This window comes from Phyllostomus hastatus, unplaced genomic scaffold (assembly GCF_019186645.2).
Source record: "Phyllostomus hastatus isolate PE091 unplaced genomic scaffold, TTU_PhHast_1.1 phas_contig_118, whole genome shotgun sequence".
In the NCBI taxonomy this organism is placed as follows: Eukaryota; Metazoa; Chordata; class Mammalia; order Chiroptera; family Phyllostomidae; genus Phyllostomus; species Phyllostomus hastatus.
Window position 1 is genome coordinate 11,895,832 of NW_025333543.1, and position 24,044 is coordinate 11,919,875.

The 24,044-nt window shown below is 35.4% G+C and overlaps 1 pseudogene; it reads right to left on the reverse strand.

The window, feature by feature from the left end:
* Positions 1-17,130: 17,130 nt before the first annotated feature.
* Positions 17,131-18,271, reverse strand: LOC123824567 (annotated as a pseudogene).
* Between the last annotated feature and the right edge of the window lie 5,773 nt (positions 18,272-24,044).

Sequence of the window (24,044 nt, forward strand, 5' to 3'; positions counted from 1 at the left end):
CTATAAATCAATCACAAGAAGAAAACTGTAAAATACACAAAGACATAGAAGTTAAATAACATGTTACTAAACAGTTAATGGGTTAACAATGAGTTCAAGTATGTAATCAAATGATACCTTTAAACAAGTGAAAATGAGAACACTACAATGCAAAATCTGTGGGACACAGGGAACGCAGTTTTAAGAGGAAACTTCATAGCATTACAGGCCTATCTCAAGAAGCAAGAGAAAGCTCAAACACACAATCTCACGTAACACTTAAAGAAACTTGAAAAAGAACAAACTAAGCCCAATTAGATAGAAGGAAGAAAACAATAAAAATCAAAGCAGAAATAAATGAAATAGAATCTAGAAAATAAATATGTAGCATTATGCTAAGACAAGGCAGGTGGTGAAAGACAAATATCCTATGACCTCACCTATAATTGGAATGTAATAAAAAAAAACAAACAAGCAAGTAAAATATAACCAGAGACATTGAAATGAAGAACAAACTGACAGTAAGCAGGTGGGAGGGAGGAGGGGGATAATAGGGGAAAGAATGGGAAGGGTCATAAAGAAACATATATAAAGGACCCATGGACAAAACCAAAGGGAGTAGGATTGGGGGTGGGAGGTGGGGGTGGCTGGGGTAGGGGAGAGTAGTGGTGGGAAAATGGAGACAACTATACTTGAACAACAATAAAAAATAATTTAAAAAATACAAAAGATCAGTAATTACAAGAGCTTGTTCTTTGAAAAGATAAACAAAATTCACAAACTTTAACCAGACTCACCAGAAATGAAGAGGAGAAGTAACAACTGACACAGAAGGAATCTAAGATTAAAGAAAATATTATAACCAAAGATATGCCAACAAATTAGACAATCTTGACAAAATAGATACATTCCTAGAAGCATACATTCTTCCAAAACTAAATAAAAAAGATTCAGAGAATATGATAGACAGATTACACACAGTAAAACTGAAGCAGTAATTTAAACATTCACAACATCAGAAGCCCAGGACCAAATGGCTTCACAGGTGAATTTTACCAAACTTTCAGAGAAGGTCTAACACTTCTCCTTCTCAAAGTATGCCAAAAAATTCAAGAGGAGGAAAGACCCCAAGCTCATTTAACATGGCCAGATTTACCCTAATTCCAAAACCAGATAAAGACCCTACCAAAAAAAAATAAAATTATAAGCCAATATCCCTGATGAACATACATGCTAAAATTCTAGACAAATATTAGCAAACCAAATACAGCAATACATCAAAAATCATACACTATGATCAAGTATGATTTACTCCGAGGATGCAAGTTTGGTACAATATCAGCAAATCAATAAATGTAATAAACACATAAACAAAATGAAGTATAAAAACCACATGATCATATCAATAGATGCAAAAAAAAGCATATGATAAAAATCCAGCATCCATTTAAGATAAAAATGCTTAGCAACATGAAAATAGAGGGAACAAACCTCAACATAATAAAGGCCATATATGACAAATCCGCAACCAATATGGGCAACCGATATGGGCAATCCACAACCAATACTCAATGGGCAAAAACTACAAGTGCTACAAGTGTTGTTTAGTCGGGAAAATGACAGGGATATCCTCTTTCACAACTCTTATTCAACATAGTACTGGAAGCCATAGTCACAGAAATCAAACAAGAGGAAATAAAAGGCATCCAAATTGGAAAGGAAGAAGTAACACTGTCATTATTTGCAGATGACATGATATTATATAGAGAGAACTCTAAAGATTCCATTGAAAAATTCCTAGAACTAAAAATGAATCAGTAAAGTAGCAAGATAAAAAATTAACATTCAGAAATCAAAGGCATTTTATATGCCAAAAATGAACTATCAGATAGGGAAATTAAAAACACAATCACAGCCCTGGCTAATGTAGCTCAATGGATTGAGTGTGCGCCTGCAAACCAAAAAGTTGCTGGTTTGATTCCCAGTCAGGGCACATGCCTGGGTTGTGGGCCAGGCCCCCAGTGGGGGGTGTGCAAGAAGAAACCACACATTGATGTTTCTCTCCCTTTCTCTCTCCCTTCCCTCTCTCTCTCAAAAATAATTAAATTAAATTAAATTAAATTAAAACAACATTACTATCACAATTGCTTCAAAGAGAATAACATACCTAGGAATAAATTTAACCAATAATGTAAAAGACCTGTACTTGGAAAATTATGACACTGAAGAAAGAAACTGAAGAAAGTACAAAAAATATAAATATATACTTTGTTCATAGATAGGGAAAAAAGAAAAAAAAAACCCAAACAATCCAATTTAAAAAATGGGCAAACCACCTAAATAGATACTTCTCCAAAGAGGACATAGAGAGGCCAACAGACATATGAAAAGATGCTCAACATCACTAATCATCTGAGAAATGTAAATTTAAACCACAATGTGGTATCTCATCTTACACCTGTCAAACTGGCTCTCATCAATAAATCAACAAACAATAAGTGTTGGTGGGGATGCAGAGAAAGGAGAACCCTTTGGTACTGTTTGTAAGAATGCAAATTGGTGCAACCACTCTGAAAAGCAGCTTGAAGTTACCTCAAAAACTTAAAGGTGGAACTGCCTTATGACCCAGTTGTTCCACTTCTGGGAATATATCCAAAGAAACCTGAAACACTAATTTGAAAGAATATATGCACTTCTTTGTTCACTGCAATGTTATTTACAATGGCCAAGATTTGGTAGCAGCCCAAGTATCATTAGTATATGAGTAGATAAAACACCTGTGGTACATTTACACAGTGGAATACTACTTGTCTGTAAAAAAGAAAAAAAAAAGAAAAGAAAATTTTCCCCTTTGTGACAGAATAGATGGTTTGGAGAGTATTATGCTAAGTGAAATAAACCAGTGAGAGAAAGACAAGTACCATATGATTTCACTCATATGTGAAATTTAACAAACAGATTCAACTAACAGAATAGAAATAGATTCATAGATAGAGAACAAACTGAAAGCTGTGTGGTGGGTTGTGGGGTTGAGGGACTGAGCAAAAAAGAAAAAAAGAAAAAAAGAGACAGAATTCATGGACATGGACAACAGCATGGTGATTATAGGAGGAGATTGTATGGGTGGGTAAATGGTAACAGAAAAAATACAATAAAAATAATGTAAAAAATCATAAAAAATTTTTGATCACCAATTTACATTGTTCTCACTCATGCTTTCTCAGGTATTTTACCTTTTTCTTATTAGTAACAATACTTTAAAAGAACACAATCATCCTACTTAAATAAAAGTAGTTAAGTCACTCCCACAGGCAATGGTTTCTATGAAAACAGTATCCAAAAGCTCTAGGAACAACAGAGCTTATGTGGGGGATACACATTGGTTTCTCTTACAGCCTTTATGATTCTAACCTCAATTTTTGTAGTTTAATTAATGCTAATATTTAAAAATTTCACTGTCCATTTAGCATATTAAGGTGAAGGGAGCATTTTAACTTGAGTGTCCCAATGGAGGAAGGTAAAAGTCCTTGAAGATCACAGGAACTGTAGAATAATAGTTAACTGAGAGCCAGATTGTCCAGATTCAAACCCTAGTTCTTCCTCTCATTAACTGTGCAGCTGTGAACAAGTTACCTAACTTCTTCATGCCTTCATTTCCTCATTTATAAAGTTAGGATAATAAGTACCTGCTTTGCAGTGTTGGATAAATTGAACAAATGCATATAAAGTGCTTAGGAGATTGCCTAACACATAGTAAGCCCTCAATAAACTTGACCATTAATAGTGAAAGGATCAAATTAACTTTTGTGGCATTTTAAGAGCTCTTACAGTGTGGTTTTCTTGGGGTTTTCATTGGAAGGTAAGAAATGAAGTTGCAGAAGGGCTGTCTTCATTGTCACAATCCTTTGGACGACAAGTCAGCTTATAAAGAAACATAAAGAGTTATTAATAAATAATGATAGTGCCATAATAATAAAGTAAAAAAAATTATAATTAAAAATAAATTGATCAATGAGATTGAATTATTGGTGTTAAAATGAGAGAAACCAAGAAAGGAAGTGAATTTCAACCAAGTGAATTTTAGTGCTGGAAATGACTTTCCACTTGTTGCATAACTGTGCCAAGGGCATAAACTTTAAAAGATTTCTAGTCTTGAATATCTTTAGATTCAACCATAGTTTAAGGAAACAAATGGGAAAAATAGTTTACATTTTAAAAATTGTACAGTAAGAAAATAATACTTTTTAACACTAGACAAATCACTCTTATCTAATAAATTAATATCATATAAAAGTGATATAGAACCTAATTCTTACAGATAAGACAGGGTGGGAAAGAAAAGCTGGTATTGGACAATTACATTGAAATGACACTTGGCAAACAGAGAACCAGTGAACAACTGGAAACATTCCATTGCTGGTAATTTGATACTGCAATAAGAGGTAAATAAAATTAGAGGAAAAAATGGAAGAAATGTGAGGAATTGCTGAAACAGAACTATGAATTTTAAATCTCTTCTATAAGTGGGATCTAATCAACAGAACAAACAAGAGACATTGAATTAAAAAAATATAACCAGAGACATTGAATTAAAAAAAAAAACAACTGACAGTAACCAGAGAGACGGGGGAGAGGTATAACAGGGGAAAGAAAGGGAAGGGTTGTCAAGGAACATGTATAAAGGGCCCATGGACAAAGCCAAAGGGGTTTAGGATTAAGGGTGGCAGGTGGGGGTAGGTGGGGCAGGGGACAGCAGTGGCAGGAAAATGGAGACAACTATACTTGAACAATATAAATAAGTAAATAAATAAATAACTGTAGAAAATTGTTCAAACAGTCTGGATTCCCAAGTATTGCTTAAGAGTAATTTTGGGTGATTAATACTATGAATTTAGCAAAGGTGCATAGTCTCTACAGTTTCAAGCTTTCTTGCTTTTTGACAAAATAAAAATCCATGGGGAAATGACAAAGTTTAAGTAATCTTATGATGCTCTTTTGACTATGTTCCTGATCTGTGGTTTCTGACTTCTGAGTGGTAATTGTAAGCACACTGGACTCTTGTTCTTCAACACTTATTGTTGAATGTGATTCTTTAATCTTCCCTTGTATACTTGATCTTCAGCCCGCATCTCTTGCCTAAGAGAAAGAGACAATGACAACACTTCATTCAAGAAGGACTCTCGATTGAGGGTGGGAGGTGGGGGTTGGTGGGGTGGGGGAGAGTGGCAAAGGGAAATGGAGACAACAGTACTTGAGCAACAATTAAAACATTTTTAAAAAATTTTGAAAAAAAACATTCATGAAGACCTAATCCGTAAAGAGAAAGTATCTGATTTTCTTTACAATGGGTGACAATTCCCCATCCCTCAGGAGAATGTTGTCTTTGGAACATTTCTTTCTAAGGAGTCCTATTGCCAGTTGATCACCAGTTTGAATGATATTACATGCAATTATAATATTTGTTGTTAATTTTTTTTAAAAAGGATGAAAATAACTGGATGTACTCACATTCAAATAATCTAAATTATGTTTCCAAAGTTCCAACTGCTTTGAATTAAATAATGCTTTTCAGGTTTGAAATAGAAATTACAAGTGCAGTATTATTGTATGTGTGGATTGTAATCAAAATAGCTCAAGAAAATCTAAAAGTTAAAAATATGCAAAATAATTAAGACATCTAAATACAAAGTAGTCTTCTCTTTAGTTTAATCATTTATTGATACTTTAAATGTATATAATGCCTTTATGTTTCTGAGCTATTAATCAACTTTTTCATTCTCTTTATTTTTTGCCTCCTTTAAAAAATTTTTAACATAATATTTTAGAATTTAAATTATTTCATTCTCACCTTTTTGCAATTCTTTTAATCCATGCTTAGAGTTAAGACAGCTTCAAAAATGTTTCACACCTTGAATGGGTAGCACTGTTCTTATTTACAAGAAGTCTTTATTCATAGAAAATTGATAAGAGATTTGTATATATGAGAACCCAGGGTCCAGAGTACCTAATGAGTAAATTTGTATTTTCTGCTGTTCATTACAGGGAAAGCAAGTAAAAATTTTCTCTAAAATAATTTGAAAAAATGAATAATATTAATATGGGTTCATTGTATCCTGTGGTTCATAACTTTGTTTTAACCAAAATATTTGGAATTTGAATCAATATGATTATAAAAAGACAATTGTAATCAGTACTATACTGAAGGTATGGAAGGAAAAGGAGGTCCCCAGGGTACAAAAGCAACTGGCTGTAAAGTATGGCTCTTAGATGCTTTATGATACCACCAAGTGCATGAGGGCACACACAGAAGAGCATACACAAAAAATGGAGTGATGTATGTGCTCATAGGCTGTTGCCATGGAGGCAGCCAGTAATGGCATATAGAGTACAAATAGAACTATATAAAATACTATACATATAAAATAATAATAATTAAAAAGTAATATAATATATAACGATAAAATAATATATAATATATAGAGTTATATATAATAATAATCAAATTACATATATATATGTATATATATAATTAGCCAGAACCTGTGTAATCATTTCCTCTCATTGGTCATTGCTATGGAGACAACTTTTAAAAGCCCATAGAAGATAGAAATTAGGTTCTGGTTTAAACACACACACACACACACACACACACACACCCCTTAAAGAGGTGAAGGTCAGCATAAAAACTATTAAGTCAATTTCATAAGTTGTTTGCAGAACAATGACTAACATAAAGCAAGGTTAATCTCCCTAGACACACACAAAATACTGACATTATTTCATAAAATTTAGAGTATTATTTTCCCTACCCTGGTATTCATTCCAAAAAGTTACACAGCCTATCCAATTTTATCTCTAGGTTGTATGCCAGACTCCAACAAAACTGGATCCCATTATCAGGTCAGACTTTCAAGTAATGACTATAATCCCCTGCTGCACAGAAAGTGCTTAAAGATATTGAAACCTTGTTTGTCAAATAGATGTATTTCAAGGTATATTAGCCCTTTACATATTGGGTAAGTTTTTTCAGCAATGCATTGTTTTTTAAAAAAGATTTTATTTATTTATTGTTAGAGAGAGGGGAAGGGAGGGCGAGAGGGAGAGAAACATCATTGTGCAGTTGCCTCTCACGCGCCCCTCACTGGGGACCTGGCCTGCAACCCAGGCATGTGCCCTGACTGGGACTTGAACCAGTGAGCCCCTTGTTCACAGGTCGGCATTCAATCCACTGAGCCATACCAGCCAGGGCTCAGTGATGCATTATTAACGAGAATCCTTGGCACTTGGTTCCAAAAGACACCTGGAAATATTTACTCTAAAGGAAATACATATTGTAGGGGAAAAATATTAAAATGATGCCTTTTGAGAATATGGAAATGAATCACCACTACCTTACTCAGGAAGGTACCCAGCAAAGTAAAAAGTTGAATAGCTTATATGTGAAAAAAATTAAAAAGACTTTTTCTTCCCATTGTATGATGGATTTATTTATTATTTATTTTTTATTGTTTACACTATTACAGTTGTTCCCGCTTTTTCCCCCTTTGCCTACCTCCACCCAGACCCTGCACCACCCTCCCTCAGGCTGGTACCATATGGTTGTCCATGTCCACGGGCCATGCATATATGTTCTTTGGCTGGTCCCTGAACACTGTTTTATCCAGTTCCCCCTCACCCTCCTCTCTGACAGCTACCAGTCCATTCCAACTATCTGGGCTTCTACTTCTGTTTTATTGATCAGTTTATTTTGTTCATTAGATTTCACCTTTAAGTGACATCCTATGGTGTTTGTCTTTCACTGACTGCCTTATTTCACTTAGCATAATAATTCCCAGGTCCATCCATGCTGTTGCAAAAGGTAAGAGTTCCTTCTTTTTTATAGCCATGTAGTATTCCATGGTGTGAATGTACCACAGCATTATATCCACCCATCTACAGATAGAAATTTCTTAGATAATAAAATGGGACTTTCTTGATACTATATATTGAGGTAGAATTGCCGCTGTGGCTGAATTCTGTAACAGGTGGCATAATATGTACATTTTTAAATTTTATTTTTCAATTACAGATAACATTTAATATTATTTTGTATTAGTTTCAAGTTTGCAAAATAGTAGTTAGGCAATCATATATTTTACAAAGTGATTCCTTTGATATTTCAAATACCCACCTGGCACCCTATGTAGTTATTACAATATTATTGACTATAATCCCTATGCTATGTTTTACATTGCCATGACTATTTTTAACTACCAATTTGTACTTCTTAATCCTTTCTTCTTTTTCTTTCAGCCCCCAACCTCCCACCCCTTTGGCAGCCATCCGTCTCTTCTCAATATTGCTGAGTCTGTTTCTATTTTGTTGTTAGTTTATTTTGTTCTTTAGATTCCACATAAAAGTGAAATTATATGGTGTTTGTCTTTCTCTGCCTGACTCATTCCTAGGTCCATCCATACTGTTGCGAATGGTAAGATTTCAATATTTTTATGGCTGAGCAATATTTCATTATATATGTATATATACATATATATTATTGTTGTTGTTATTATTATGCTAAGTGAAATAAACCAGTCAGTGAAAGAGAAATATTGTATATATGTATACATATACATACACACACATATATATAAAATGAGGTTTGTCTGGAAAAAGTTCAACAATTGTTAATATAACAAGAACAGTTTGTGAGACATCACTGTAACCTGGCAGCCAAACAGAGTGGACTGGAATGAGCATGCGTGAACAATGACAATGTCACTGACCTAGTTGGTGGGGGTGGTAGACATTGTTGAGTGAGCATGTGTACTGAGTGGCCATCACATTAAAAATTACTGAGTAGAGCACTGAACCTGCATAAAATTTTGCGTTAAGCTTAGACATTTTTCTGCAGAAACTATTTCAATGATTCAGAAGGCCTCAGCTATGAGCAACTGGTGATTGACAGCTTTATCACCACAATGTGCCTGCTCATGCATCATGTCTCATGCAGAGTTTTTGGCAAAACATCTAATCACCCAGGTGACTCAGCTCCCCTATAGCCTAGATTTGGTGCCCTGTAACCTTTAGCTTTCCCCAAATCTAAAATCACCTTTGAAAGGGAAGAGGTATCAGACCTTCGATGAGATTCAAGAAAATATGACAGGGCAGCTGATGGTGATTAGGACAACTGTGAGGTCCCAAGGTGCCCACTTTGAAGGCATCATTCTCCTGTGTACAATGTTTGTTGGGTCTTGTATCTTCTTCAGTAAATATCTCCATTTTATATCATAGCTAGATACTTTCTGGACATGCCAACCAGAAGTGGAATCACTGGGTCCTACAATAGTTCCATTTTTAATTTTTTGAGGAACCTCTATACACTTTTCAATAGTGACTTTACCAGTTTGCATTTTCACCAACAGTGCATGAAAGTTCCCTTTTCTCCACTTGTTGCCAACATATTGTTTGTTGATTTGTAAGTGATAGGCATTGTCAGAAGTGTGAGGTAGTAACTCATTTTGATTTTAATGTGCATTTCTATGATTATTAGTGGCATTGAGCATCTTTACATATTTCTAGTGGCCATTGGTATATCACTTTTAATTCAGTTCCTCTGCCAACATTTTAATTGGATTATTATTTTGGTGTTGAATTTTATAAGTTTTTTGTAAATTTTGCATATTAACCCTTTACAAGATGTATCATTCTTGAATATCTTCCCTCATTCAGTAGGTTGTCATTTGTAAGATAGTTTCCTTTGCTGTGTAAAACATTTTTCAGTTTGGTTTAGTTCCATTCTTCTTCCTTTTTTTTTTTTTTTTTTTTGCTTCCCTGGTTCTAGAAGACAGATCATAAAAAATATTGCTAAAAGAAATGTCAGATATTTTACTATGTTTTCTTCTAGGAGTTTTCTGGTGTCAAGCCTTACATTTAAGTCTTTAATCTATTTTGACTTTTTCCTTGTATATGATGTAAGAAGGTGGTTCACCTTTATACAGGGTCTGGCAGAAGTAATGCCTGCTTTAGTGTCATTGGTAGGGTAATAATATGGGTACAATTGTTACACAATTATATTCTTGTAATTTTGTAATAAGAGATTTTGTAACAAAAAAGGGGGTCTTATTTGTGCTGGGTCCTGTATTTTATATATATCCGAATGATTTTCCCAATACTTTTATTAAACACAACATACTCATTGTATGTTCTTGCCTCCTTTGTCATATATTAATTTACAATATAAGCATAAGTTTATTTCTGGGCTCTCTATATTGTTCCTTTGGTCTATGTGTCTATTTTTATCCCAGTCCCCTTCTGTTTTTATTACTATGGCCTTGTAGTATAGTTTAATATCAGGTAGCATGACACCTCCAAAATTGTTCTTTCTCGAGGTTTCTGTGGCTATTCAGTGTATGTTGTTGTTCTATATAAATTTTTTGGAATATTTGTTTTAGTGCTGTGAAACATGCCATTAGCTTGTATTGTATTTGTATTTGTAATTGTTTTTGTAATTGTATATGTATCTGTAATCGTACTGAATCTATAAATTGCTTTGGGTAGTAAGGAAATTTTAGTGATTATAATTCTTGATATCCATGAGGTCAATATACGGTTCCACTTATTTGTATCATTTTCAATTTGTTTCATCAGTGTCTTAAAATTTTCTGAACTTTACCTCCTTGGTTAAATTTATTCCTAAGTATTTATTTTATAATTTTATGGCATTGTTTTCTTAATTTCTCTGACAGTTCATTATTGGTATATAAAATTCCCACCAACTTCTGAATATTTATTTTGTGTTCTGCTACATTACTAAATTTATTAATCAGTTGTAGACATTTTTTGGTGGAGTCTTTAGGGTTCTCTATATACATATCATGCCATCTGCAAAAAATGACACCTTTCCTTTTCCCTTTAAAATTGGGATGCCTTTTATGTCTTTTTATTATTCTCTGATTATTGTGACTAGGATTTCCAGTACTATGTTAAACAAAAGTGGTGAAAATGGATATCTCTTTGTTTCTGATCTTTAAAAAATTGATTTTATTTTTTCTCTTGAGTATGATGTTAGCTATGGGGTTGTTATATTATTTTGATGTATATTTGCTCTATTCCCACTTTGCTGAGTTTTTATCATAAATGGCTTTTTCTGCATCTATTGGTATGATGATCTGATTCTTATTTTTTATTTTGTTTATGTTGTGTATCACATTTATTGATTTGCACATATTAAAGCCTGCTTCTCTGAAATAAATACCAGTTGATCATGGTATATGATCTTTTCACTGTATTGCTGGATTTAGTTTGCTAATATTCTCTTCAGGAGTTTTGCATCTATATTCAACCGAGATATTAGCTCATAATTTTCATTCTTTGTAATGTTTCCTCTGGTTTTGGAGTCAAGACAATGCTGGCCTTGTAAAATGAGCTTGAGAATTTTCCCTCCCTTTGATTTTTATGGAATAAAAATTGAGGGAAAAGTATGAGAAGGATAGGTGTTACTTTTTCACCTGTGAAGCCATCCAGTCCAGGAATTTTGTTACTTGGGAGTGTCTTAATTACTGCTTCAATTGTATTATTTGTAATTGGTCAATTCAGATGTTTTGATTCTTCTTGATTCAGTCTTAAAAGATGGTATGTTTCTAAGAATGTATTCATTTGCTCCAGATTGTCCTATTTGTTGGCATATATAATGATTGTTCAGTTTTCTTATAATCCTTTTATTTCTGTGATGATTTCTGTCAATTGTCACTTTCATTTTTTATTTTATTTATCTGGGTCCTTTCTCTTTTTTCTTGGTGAGTCTTGTTAAAGTTTATTATTCTTGTTTATCTTTACAAAAAACCTACTCTTAGTTTCATTAATATCTTATATTGTTTTTTTAGACTCTGTACCATTTGTACTCCAATATTATTTCTTTCCTTCTACTTACTTTGGGTTCTGTTTGTTGTTCTTTTTCTAGTTCCTGCATATGTAAGGTTGGATTGCTAATTGGAGATTTTGCTTGTTTCTGAGGTATGCCTTTATTGCTATTAATTTTCTTGTTTTAAGTATATTTTATTGATTATGCTATTATAGTTGTCCAATTTTTTCCTCCACCCTACACCTCCCCACTGTCCAGCATTCCCCACTACTTAGTTCATATCCATGAGTCGTACATGTAAGTTTTTTGGCTTCCTCATTTCCCTTACCTTACTAGCCTTAACCTCTCCCTGTCTATTTTGTGCCTACTAATTATGCTTCTTATTCACTGTACCTTTTCTCCCATTTACCCCCTCTGACTCCCTCCTGATAACCCTCCAAGTGATCTCCATTTCTGTGATTCTGTTCCTGTTCTAGTCATTAGCTTAGTTCTTGTGTGTGTGTGTGTGTGTGTGTGTGTGTGTGTGTGTGTGTGTGTTTAGGTTCAGTTGTTGATAGCTGTGAGTTTGTTGTCATTTTATTGTTCATAGTTTTTTATCTTTTTTTTCTTAGATAAGTCCCTTTAACATTTCATATAATAAGGGCTTGGTAATGATAAACTCCTTGAACTTGACCTTCTCTGGGAAGAAATTTATCTGCCCTTCCATTCTCAATGATAGCCTTGCTGGATAGAGTAATCCTGGATGTAGGTCCTTGCCTTTCATGACTTTGAATACTTCTTTCCAGCCCCTTCTTGCCTGTAAGTTTTCTCTAGAGAAATCAGCTGCTTGTCTTATAGGAACTCCTTTGTAGATAACTATCTTCTTTTCTGTTGCTGCTTTTAAGATTCTCTCCTTATCTTTAATCTTGGATAATTTAATTTTGATGTGCCTTGGTGTGTTTCTTCTTCAATATAACTTCTTTGGGACTCTCTGAGTGTCCTGGACTTGCATGTCTATTTCCTTTGTCAGATCGAGGAAGTTCTCCTTCATTATTTGTTCAAGCAAGTTTTCAATTTCTTTCTTTTCCTCTTCTGCTTCTGGCACCAGTATGATTCAGATGTTAGAACATTTAAAGTTGTCCTGGAGGTTTCTGATCCTCATTTTTTTAAAATTCTTCTTTCTTGATTCTGTTTCAGTTGGATGTTTATTTCTTCCTTTTGTCCCAAATCATTGATTTGAGTTCTGGTTTCTTTTCCTTCATTGTTGGTTCCCTGTATATTTTCCTTTATTTCACCTTGCATAGCCTTCATGTCTTCCTCTATTTTGTGACCATACTCAACCATTTCTGAATAATTTAATTCAGGATATTAAATTAGTAATATCCTGTAATATCCTGATTACCAGTGTTTTGAACTCTGCATCTGATAGGTTGTCTTTCTGTTTAACACTTAGTTCTATTTTTGGAGCTTTGATCTGTTCTTTCTTTTGAGCCATATTTCTTTGTCTTGGTGCACCTGTTATGTTGTAAGGGGTGGAGCCCTAGGTTTTCACCAGGGTGGGGCAACTACTTTGCTGTGTTGCTGTGCTGTATGTGGGAGAGTGGCCTGAGAGGGAACAATGCTGCTTGCTCAGCTCTAGGCCAGCTTTAGGTAACTCCCCTTGCTACCAACAACCAAATTGGACCCTTCTGGTGCTGATTCCTGAGTGGACGGGTTTGTGTACATTCTAGGACCCTGTGGGTCTCTCCAATGAACTCTCCTGTGAGGCTAGGAATTTCTCTCACTGCAGCAACACCCACTGGTTTTTACAGCCAGATGTTTTGAGGCTTTATTTCCCCACACTGGATGGAACCCTGCGTTGCGAGGTATGTCTAACTCTGCAGTTGTTCCTCTTGGTTTATCTGAATGTAAATGTGGGACTGCCCGGTCCTCTAGCTGCCACTTTGCCACATGTCCTTCTCACCCCCCTGCCCATCTCTGCCCCTCCTACCAGTCTAGTAGAGTGTTTCTTCTTTAAGTCCTCGGTTGTCAGACTTCCATACAATTCAATTTTCTGGCAGTTCTGGTTACTATTTTTTAAATTTGTTGTTGTCCTTTTGCCTGTGCAAGGAGGCAAAGTGTTTCTACCTATGCCTCCACATTGGCCAGAAGTCTCATTTCTGCAGTTTTAATTAACCTTGGTCAACCATGATCCAAAAAATTAAATGGAAAATTCCAGAAATAAATAATTCATATGTTTTAAATTACACAATATTCTGAGATATAATGAGATTTTGAGCCATCCTGCTCCACTTGCCCAAAACATGAATTATTCCATTATTTGATGTTTTCACCCTTTATATACTATCTGCCTGTTAATCACATAGTAGCCATCTCAGTTATCAAATCGACTGTCATGGTATCTCAGTGTTTGTTCAAGTAAACCTTATTTTGCTAAATAATGGCACAAAGCACAAGAGTTGTGATGCTGAAAATTCAAACATGCTAAAGAGAAGCTTTAAAGTGCTTCCTTTAAGTGAAAAGATGCATATGTATAGAAAAAAAAAACAGTATGAATATGGCTCAGTACAATCCAAGATCCAAGTTTCAGGCATCCATTAGGGGTCTTGGAATGTTATCTACTGAGGATAAGGGAAGATACTGTATTATATGTCAGCAATAAAAATAGCAAAGTCTCAAACACATTCCTAACACATTCTTAAAAACGTGTTATCCAAATCAGTAAAAATGACAAAACAAAATATATGAAGAAAGGACATGAATGAATTAAGAGCTTACCTAAGATGACGACTGAAAAAATGTTCAACCTCACCAGAATTCGAATATGAGATAAAATATTTTAGCACATTATAGTTAAAATGAATTGAATAAATAATATTTTGAAGATTACAAAATTGAGAACAAAAGATAAAATGAAAACAATTTATTTTAAATATTAAATTATTAAGAGCAAATTTTTAAAAGTACAAATACTTGGGTAAAATTTGAAAACATCTTTATTAAATTTCTAACAATTGTTGATCTTAATCCAATACTTTATTAAGCTATATAATTATGTATTCTAATCCAATTCTTCTGTTATCCTATACATTCAAACACAATGTTTTATTCTCAAGTTTTGGAAGTCCAGAGTTTCTCAATTCTTGGAGTTAAAATTTTACTGTATTATTTCTCATTGTAATAGATCTTAGCTTACCTTTGACTTAGCTAGTGAAATAATTTCTTAGAGATTTAGATACCTTTGCTTCAGAGTTTTAACTTTTCCTTCCTTATGTTAGCATAGGTAACTAGATATTAATAAGTGAAGGAAGAAAAGGAAATCAGACATCCTTAAGCATAATAAACCAGGGAGTTGAACTGGACAGTGAGCCGACTTGTTTCACTAGGAAGTTACAGGTTCACACACTCTCCCAGGGTATTCTCCACCCTCAGGACTTAATTGCCTGAAGTGGGCAGGAAGGATCATTATTTGGGGAGGAATAAAAACAGCAGGAGAAATTCCTCTGCTGGGCACATGCCCAATAGAAGCAAAGATGGTCAAAGTAGACCATCTACTAGATGCTTCTACTTTGAGGCATGTAGTGTAGAAGCCAAGATGGCAACCATAGAGGCTTACCAGTCTAGTCTTGGAAGAGGATCAGATATGGTAAGTGACAAAGAACCCAAGAAGATCTAGGAAATGGATTGGTTAGGGTATAGATCCAGCATCAGCCCACAAAAGATTGGAAAATTGATTGGCTAGTTTGAAAGGGTGCCTCGTCCTTCCCAAGCCAGAGACATTTTAATTCAGGCTTAACAGTCTCTCTCTCTTTCCCTCTCTCAGTGACACACACTTGCTCCTGGGTTTGTTCATGCTTTCTCTCACTATAGCAACCCTAATACCCTTGACAGCAGCCTGCGGCCCTGCTTGTGTGGACTCCAAGCAACCCTGGTCACAGTGCCTTATAGAGTGCAGCTGGGAAAACAAATTAAGCTAGCCAGATCAGGACAGAGACATGAACTGAATAAATGGCACAAAATGTCTGGAAAGTGGACTTATTTCTGGGCCCAATGAAGCCAATGCTCAACTCTTTGATAGCAGGACAGACAGAGATGAGACACTGGGAATCCAGGGGCAGTCCTTTCATTTTGCTTCTACAAAAAAACCTTATCATGTCCCAACCTCCCATATGTAGATCCCTGAAATGCTTTCCTTGTGATTCTATGGAAGGGCCTCATTTTCACAAGCAACACTTATAGGATTTGACAGAAAGAGACAAAAGTTGAATATGTCTTATATTTCCCAGTATAATTTCAAATGAGCAGCAAAATTTCCCTTTCCAACCATGTTTCTTTTTATGCCCATTCTTCTTCCCTTTTGCAGCCAGGGCTTATCTAAATCCAAATTTGCACTGTATACTTTGGTTCACATTGCATTTTCCCTTGCTAATGTGCAGAGCAAGCTTTGGCTTACCTATATATCTACTTGTTTTGTTTTTGTTGTTATTTAAGAGGATATATATGAATACTTTTGACTTCAAAACAGACTATAACATACATTTGAACAAATGTAAAATGTGTTTCTTTTTATATACCAACAAAACAGTCCTCACAGTTGCTCAAAAATGCAGATATAATCTACTTCAATGTTTTTCTCTTTTTGTTTGTTTAAAACAAAAAGTTTATTTGCTCAATGTGTCAAAGGGATGCAAGCACTGTCATGACAAATATACAGAAATATGCAGATCAACATAAAACAGTAATTTAGGAGGAAGGGAAATCTCTTTTTTTAATCTTTTTTTAAAGATTTTATTTATTTATTTTTAGAGAGGGAAGGTGGGGGGAGAGGGAGAGAGAGAGAGAGAGAGAGAGAGAGACATCAATGTGTAGTTGCTGGGGGTTATGGCCTGCAACCCAGGCATGTACCCTGGCTGGGAATCGAACCTGTGACACTTTGGTTCGCAGCCCACGCTCAATCCACTGAGCTACGCCAGCCAGGGTTGGGAAATCTCTTTAAATGTTATGACAACATACTTCCAACAAGAATCTTTTCTTCATTTAAGTTAATTATACACTTTAATAAAATAAAGGATAATGGATTAAGTGAAAGTTAGCTTGTGAATTTTTCTTAAAGATAAAATTCCAACTCTATTAATGCATGCCATTAAATGCCATAACTAAATTTCCAAATAAGTGCAAAAGGAGTGAAGGGTTTTTGTTTGTTCGTTTGGTTGGTTGGGGTTTTGTTTGTTTGTTTTTGCTTCAACAGTCCAGAGGAAAATGGCTACTACAAATACAGCAGGCAAACTGTTAAAACTGACTCATCTAGAACTGCACTATATTTCAGTCTCAGCACTCACCATTGCTCTAAATGCTCATCACTAGTATGGCACATGTTGGTTCATGACATAGTATAATGCTAAGACAGAGTCCAATTCTCAATTTGTTACAGATACACATAGATTATTGTTGCTTCTTGTGTGTGTGTGTGTGTGTGTGCACATGTGTATATTTTTAAAGCCAGTATACTTCCACATACAAAGGCAGGCTTTCTCCCAGGAGGAATTTATAGGAAATTGTCTGGGGTGCACAGGATAACATGAGTCTCTCCCTGACAAGGTGCTGGGTCAGACTGAAGGAAGGAATATTTTAAAGTGTCATCTAATTCCATGATAGCAGCCTGGTTCTCACAACGATAACAGTAACTGGGCACACTGAAAATGGTAACCACATTCCGACCATGACTCTAATTATATACCCCTCAATTACAAGCTGCTGAGCACAAGAAACCAGTGTGAAACCACTGGCATGATTAAATGTTTCAGAAATGTTTTGTCCAAATATGTAGCAGCACCCTGAGGTGAAATACCCCATCCATTACGATCATCTGGATCTGACCATACCAAATCACACACTGGGCCCTCATGTGGAACTTCTTGTAAAGGATCGAGGGCTCTTATATGAACCAGTGTATCTATGGATGGAGAGAGGCCACCACGGAGACAGACTATCTGGCCAATCACAAGCTGTAAGTGGAATATAATCAAATAGATCTGTAAAATATTTCCAGATATTGGCAATTCCGTACTTCCGTAGGCATTCATCATAAAAGCCATATACTTGGGAAATTTGTTGGTTTTCTTGGTTTCCTCTCAATACTGAAATGGGTTTTGGATAACGCACCTTTAATGCTACAAGAAGAGTCACAGTCTCCACTGAATAATAACCTCTGTCTACATAGTCGCCCATGAACAGATGGTTTGTATCTGGTGATTTTCCTCCAATTCTAAAGAGTTCCATAAGATCATGGAATTCACCATGAACAATTCCACAGATGGTAACAGGACAATGCACCTCTTGCACATTTGAGTCTTCTGTTAAAATTTTCTTAGCCTTCTCGCACAGCGTCCACACTTCATTCTTGCTTAGCTGTTTATACTCATTCAGCTGCTCGACCCACTGGTCCAGCTCCTTAGTGAATGCCTTGTCATCCATTGCGGCCCAATCCCCCTCTTTCCTCCCTGCCCCCATCTACCCTCCGCTCCTGTGCTGCTCCCCTCTCCTGAGGTCACCAGCTCCTAGCCAGAGAAGTAGCAGCTGGGGAGCACACTCTCGGGCCCCATGCCCACCTAAGCCCAGCAGACTGCACTGGACATGCAGCCTCCAGGAAACCCTGAGCCATCCTTACCCGCTGGGTCACGCTTCATAGAAGTGAAGAAGTGGGGTGAGCGCAGAGCTCGGACTCAGTACACTTCCCACTGGACAAGGACAAGCGGCCTCCAACCTCTCCCACCTGCCTGTGGGCCTCTCCCAATGTTTTTCTGATTCAGTGCTCCTAGAAAACAAATTTTCATCAGAATTCCATTGTATTATTTAATGATATAATCACATTAAGGTTTTAATAAAATAGTGCTTCTTTTTTAGCAAGATAAACTATTTGTTATCCCACATAAACTTACAGATAATTTCAGTGGTTAAAAATAAATTCTGTATTTTCAGTAACTAAATTAGTTTTAAAATTCCTATTTAGACGGTATCTAATTGTAAAATTAAAGATTATAAAAACAGTAAGTAAATTTGCTATATTCTGCATTTTTGTTAAAACATTTTTTTTTTTATTTTGATGTTTTCCTTTATTCATCAGGGGAAAAAATCTAATTTTCTTACGATAGGGAAAATATTACTTCTCTAACTTCATTTACTGCTAACCCTTCCCTGACCACTGCCTGAAATACTCCGTACTTTTTTTTATCCATCTGCCTGAGATACTATTTTTTTCATATTTTTCAACTTGATAATCTTTTTTTCGAGACCAACTCAAAGGTCCTGTATGATCCCCCCAGACTTTCCTCAACATTTCTTTCTAAACATTTAGACTCTTTTATGGTAGGTTATCTCAAATATGTTCATATCTCCTTCTATACTGTGAGATCTTTAAGGGCAAGTATTATATTTTGTTTATCTTTATGTTTTCAGGATCTGGAAAAGTAGTTGGAACAAAATAAATGTCTTTAAACATTTAATGAAAAGATAAACTGATATTGAGATTAAGACCATAGGAAAAAAGGTAAGACCTAGAAGGTAAACAAAATAGTTTTTCCTCTGAAACAGGAAGAAAGGAAATGATAAATATGTGGTATGTATTTTTCCTTCATGAAAAAGCTTTTTCCATTTCAAAGGTGGAATTTTTTAAAAATGTGGGGAAGAAAACTGGTTCAAATAATTATGAATTGGTGTCCAAGGCATTCATATATTTAATTTGGCCTAAGTACAAATGTGAATAATTTAACAAGATATCCTCTAATGAACCAGGAACATACCCAAAGGAAAATGATTCAGAAATGTAGAGAATTGCTTAATGGGGTGATTAACATTAGAGCAGGCTGTTCTGAGAAAGAATACATTCAGATTAATCCCATTTTAGGACCATGACTGAGCAACAAGCATGTAAAATATTAAATGCCTGCAATATTCAAATATACATGTGTTTTTTTCTTCAAATGTACTGAGTAGAGTTTTCACTTTGGTTGAAATGTGGGTAGGCCAGAAAGATTTTAGAAAAACTAGTTCTTATTCCTCAAGCTAATCAGAAGCCATTTTCCAACACCAGCAATTGTAAAGTTGTGAACATGCTCTAATCAAATGAAGCCGAGTGTGAGAGTGAACACATACAGAATCTTTTATATGTTCATTTCTCCAGATCCTTCATAATTTTCTCTCTTCTGTAAACCAGTCTGTCTTCAAGTGTATTATTAGGTTCTAATTTTCTTTACATCTAATCAAATTTTAAAATTTCTAGGTCCAATTCTTCCAACATTGACAAATAAAATGTCCATAGATTTGCTAATTTACTTAACCATTGACAGTTTTAGTGATATAGGTCTTAAAATTTCACCTTATTTTTCCTAGGGCTGAGATCATCTCATTCTACCTTCAGTTAGTATACTGCTTCTAATTCTGAGTGAATTACATTAATTGTATCTGTACAAGCTTAATGTTATAAGCCTTTGCGAACTCTATGGTTAGACAATAATAAAACTGTTAGACAACTCTTATAACCATTAAAGACAATCAGTAAACTCCATTCTTGCAGAATGGGCAGATTTTTGAAAAATTTGACATTGCCCATGTTAGGTAGTTTGTTTAGCAAGACATCCAGTCAAAATTAACTGAAGTCATTAATTCTAAAATTTATTTGTTTAGCATGAATATTCTAACTGTTGGAATTTTCTGTTGTCTCCTGGAGACAATACTTTCTGACGCTACAGATAAGGTAACAGGCTTTTATGATATATTAGCTGTAAGAGCTACAGAAGAGAAGTTCTTTGAAAGAGCCCTACATTATTTCATCTGGAGTGATCCCTGATCCTCTTCTTTTTACACAATCCAAAGACAATCTTTGGGCAAACTTAATAGCCCTGACTTCAAAACACAGGGCTTGGCAAAAATAGGTTTGCAATTATGAGTAAGCAAAACAGAGTTTATTCTTGTATTATTTATTTATTTATTTAAAATTTATTTAATATTTTTAGAAAAAAGGGGAGGGAGAGAGGAAGGGAGAGAAACATCAATGTGTAAGAGAAACATTGACTGGTTGCTTCTCACAAGCCCCCAACCAGGGAACAGGCCTGCAACCCAGGCATATGCCCCAACCAAGAATTCAACTGGTGACCTTTCACTTTGCAGTATGACACCCAACCAACTGAGCCACACTGGTCAGGTCTCTTGTTTTTATCAGTTAAATATTGTATTATTTATTTGTATTATTTCCACACAAAAATCTGTTAACCTCCTTTTGCCTACTGCTGTATATTCAGAACCTGACCATTTCTTACACCCTGCAAACCAACTCCACCACAGTGCTTGGATTGTTCCAGGCCATCATGTATTTTTACATTTTGAATTATTACAATTGTCTTCAGACTGCTTTGTTTATGCCCCTTCTTCACTGTAGTCTATCCTTAATACAGAAGCCACAGAAGTCATTTAAAAACATTAAATGGTGTTGGGAGATATGAACAACTACATACAAAAAAATGAAACTAGACCACCGACTTATACCATATACCAAAATAAACTCAAGATGGATAAAAGACTTAAATATAAGTTGTGACACCATAAAAGTCCTAGAGGAAAACATAGGCAAGAAAATTTCAGATACCCCACACAGCGATATTTTCATTGATACATCCTCTATGGCAAGGGATATAGAGGAAAGAAGAAACAAATGAGACTACATCACACTAAAAAGCTTCTGCACAGCTAAAGAACATTAACAAAATGGAAAAGGAACCAACTGTATGGGAAAACATATTTGTCAATGATACCTCAGACACAGGTTTGATCTCCCAAATATGTAAACAACTCACACAACTCCACACTGGGAATACAAACAATTCAATTAAAAAATGGATAAAGGACCTGAAGAGACATTTCTCTAAGGAGGACATACAGAGGGCCCAGAGACACATGAAAAAATGCTCAACATCACTAGTTATTACATGCAAATTAAAAGCACTATGAGATTCCACTTCACACCTGTCAGAATGGCCATCATTGATAAATCAAAAAACAACAATGCTGGTGAGTTTGTGAATAAAATGGAGTCCTAGTGCACTGTTGCTGGGAACACAGACTGGTGCAGCCACTGTGGAAAGCAGTATGGAATTTCCTCAAAAAACTGAAGATGGAACTGCCTTTTGATCCAGCATTCCCACTTCTGGGACTATACCCTAAGAATCCTGAATCACCAATTCAAAAGAATCTGTGGAGCTCAATGTTCATAGCAGCATTATTTAGCCTAAGTGCCCATCATTAAATGAGTGGATCAAAATATTGTTGTACATTTACACAATAGAATACTAACCAGCAGAGAGAAGGAACTCCTACCCTTCGCCACAACATGGACGGAACTGGAGAGTATTATGCTAAGTGAAATAAGCCAGGCAGTGAAAGACAAATACCATATGATCTCACATTTAACAGGAACCTAAACAAGAAAACAAACAAATGAGCAAAATATAACCACAGATTTGGAAATACAGAACAAACTGACAGTGACCAGAGGGAAGAGAAGTTCGGGATAAAGGGGGAAAGAAGGGAAAGGGGAAAGCAAAAGAACATAAATACCAAGACCCATGGGAACGGACAATGGTGGGGATTGAATGTGGGAGTGGGGAGAATGGGGTAGGGGTGAGCAGTGGGGGAAAAGGTGGGACAATTGTAACCGAACAACAATAAAAAAAATACATTTGTCTGCTCTTCTTTGCTCAAGTCATCTCTTCAGTGAGGGTATAGGACCACCCTATTTTAAGTGAAAATTTTACTGTCTTCCTGGCACTATTGATGTTATTTATTTTGCTCTACCTTCTTTTTTTCCTAGTGCATATTATCCTGTAGTAAACGAAATAACTAGCTTCTTTGTTATGCTTATTATTTATTGCTTGCCCACCATCTCTAAAACATAAGCTCTTTAAAAGCATATATCTTTGTTTTGTGCAGTGATATATCCCAATCACCTAGAAAACTGTCTGGCACAAAGTAAGTATATAACAAATATTTGTGAATTAAAAGATGAATGAATTTCTAATAAAAAAATATTCCTGTTATCAGATAATCAGTTAAGGATTTAGAGTTCAGATGCACATAATAGAAACATGACCATTATGACTTATATAGGAGTTAATTTTCTTGGTGTAAAGTAGGCAGTCCTAGCTAGTACTGTACTGCACTTACCTTTCCAACCAATGACCCTTAGCAGGGGGTTTCTTCTTCATGTCCTCAATAAAGCTGCTTCACTTTCAGGTACTGTCTTCTGAGTCTGTACCTTTCCTGGATTTTCTGCCTAATGATTTTTTATTGCATCTCATTGGCCAGAACTAAAATACATGATAATTGTGCTGCAAAGAAAATTGTGAAGTGTCCATTTCTTAATTTTTTTCCTTTTTATTGAATTCATTTGGGTGACACTAGCTAACAAATTATACAGGTTTCAGGTGCACAATTCTACAACACATCATCTGGACACTGTATTTTGTGTTCACCACCGCAAGTCAAGACTTATTCCATCACCACCTATCCCCTGTACACTCCCCTCTACTACCCTTCACCTCTCCCCTGGGCAATCACCACACTGTTTTCCATTTCCATGAATGTTTCTCATTTACTTCTTTTTAGATTAATCTCTCCACCTTCCCCCTACCCAGACACCCACTCAGACAGCTGTCAGTCTTCTTTTTGTTTACAAGTCTGTCATTATTTTGCCTAGTAGTTTAGTTTGTTCATTGCATTCCACATATGAATGAAATCATATGGTACTTGTCTTTTTTTCACTGGTTTATTTCACTCAGTGTAATTCTCTCTAGGTCTATTCATGCTATATCAAAAATTAAGATTTTCTTTTTTTTATGGCTGAGTAGTATTTCATGATGTAAATGTACCACAGACTTTTTATCCACTCATCTACTGATGGACAGTTGGACTGCTTCCAAATCTCAGCTACTGTAAATAATGCTGCAATGATCATAGGGGTGCTGAGCCATAAGGCAGTTACATTTTTAATTTTGTGAGGTTACTCCGTACTACTTGCTACAGTGGCTGCACCAATCTGCATTCCCATCAGTAGTGCACAAGGGCTCCCTTTTCTCCATATCCTTGCCAACACTTTTTTGTTGATGTATTGATAATAACCATTCTAACAGGTGTGAGGTAATACCTCATAGTGTTTTTTTAAAAAATATTTTATTGTTGTTCAATTACAGTTGTCTCC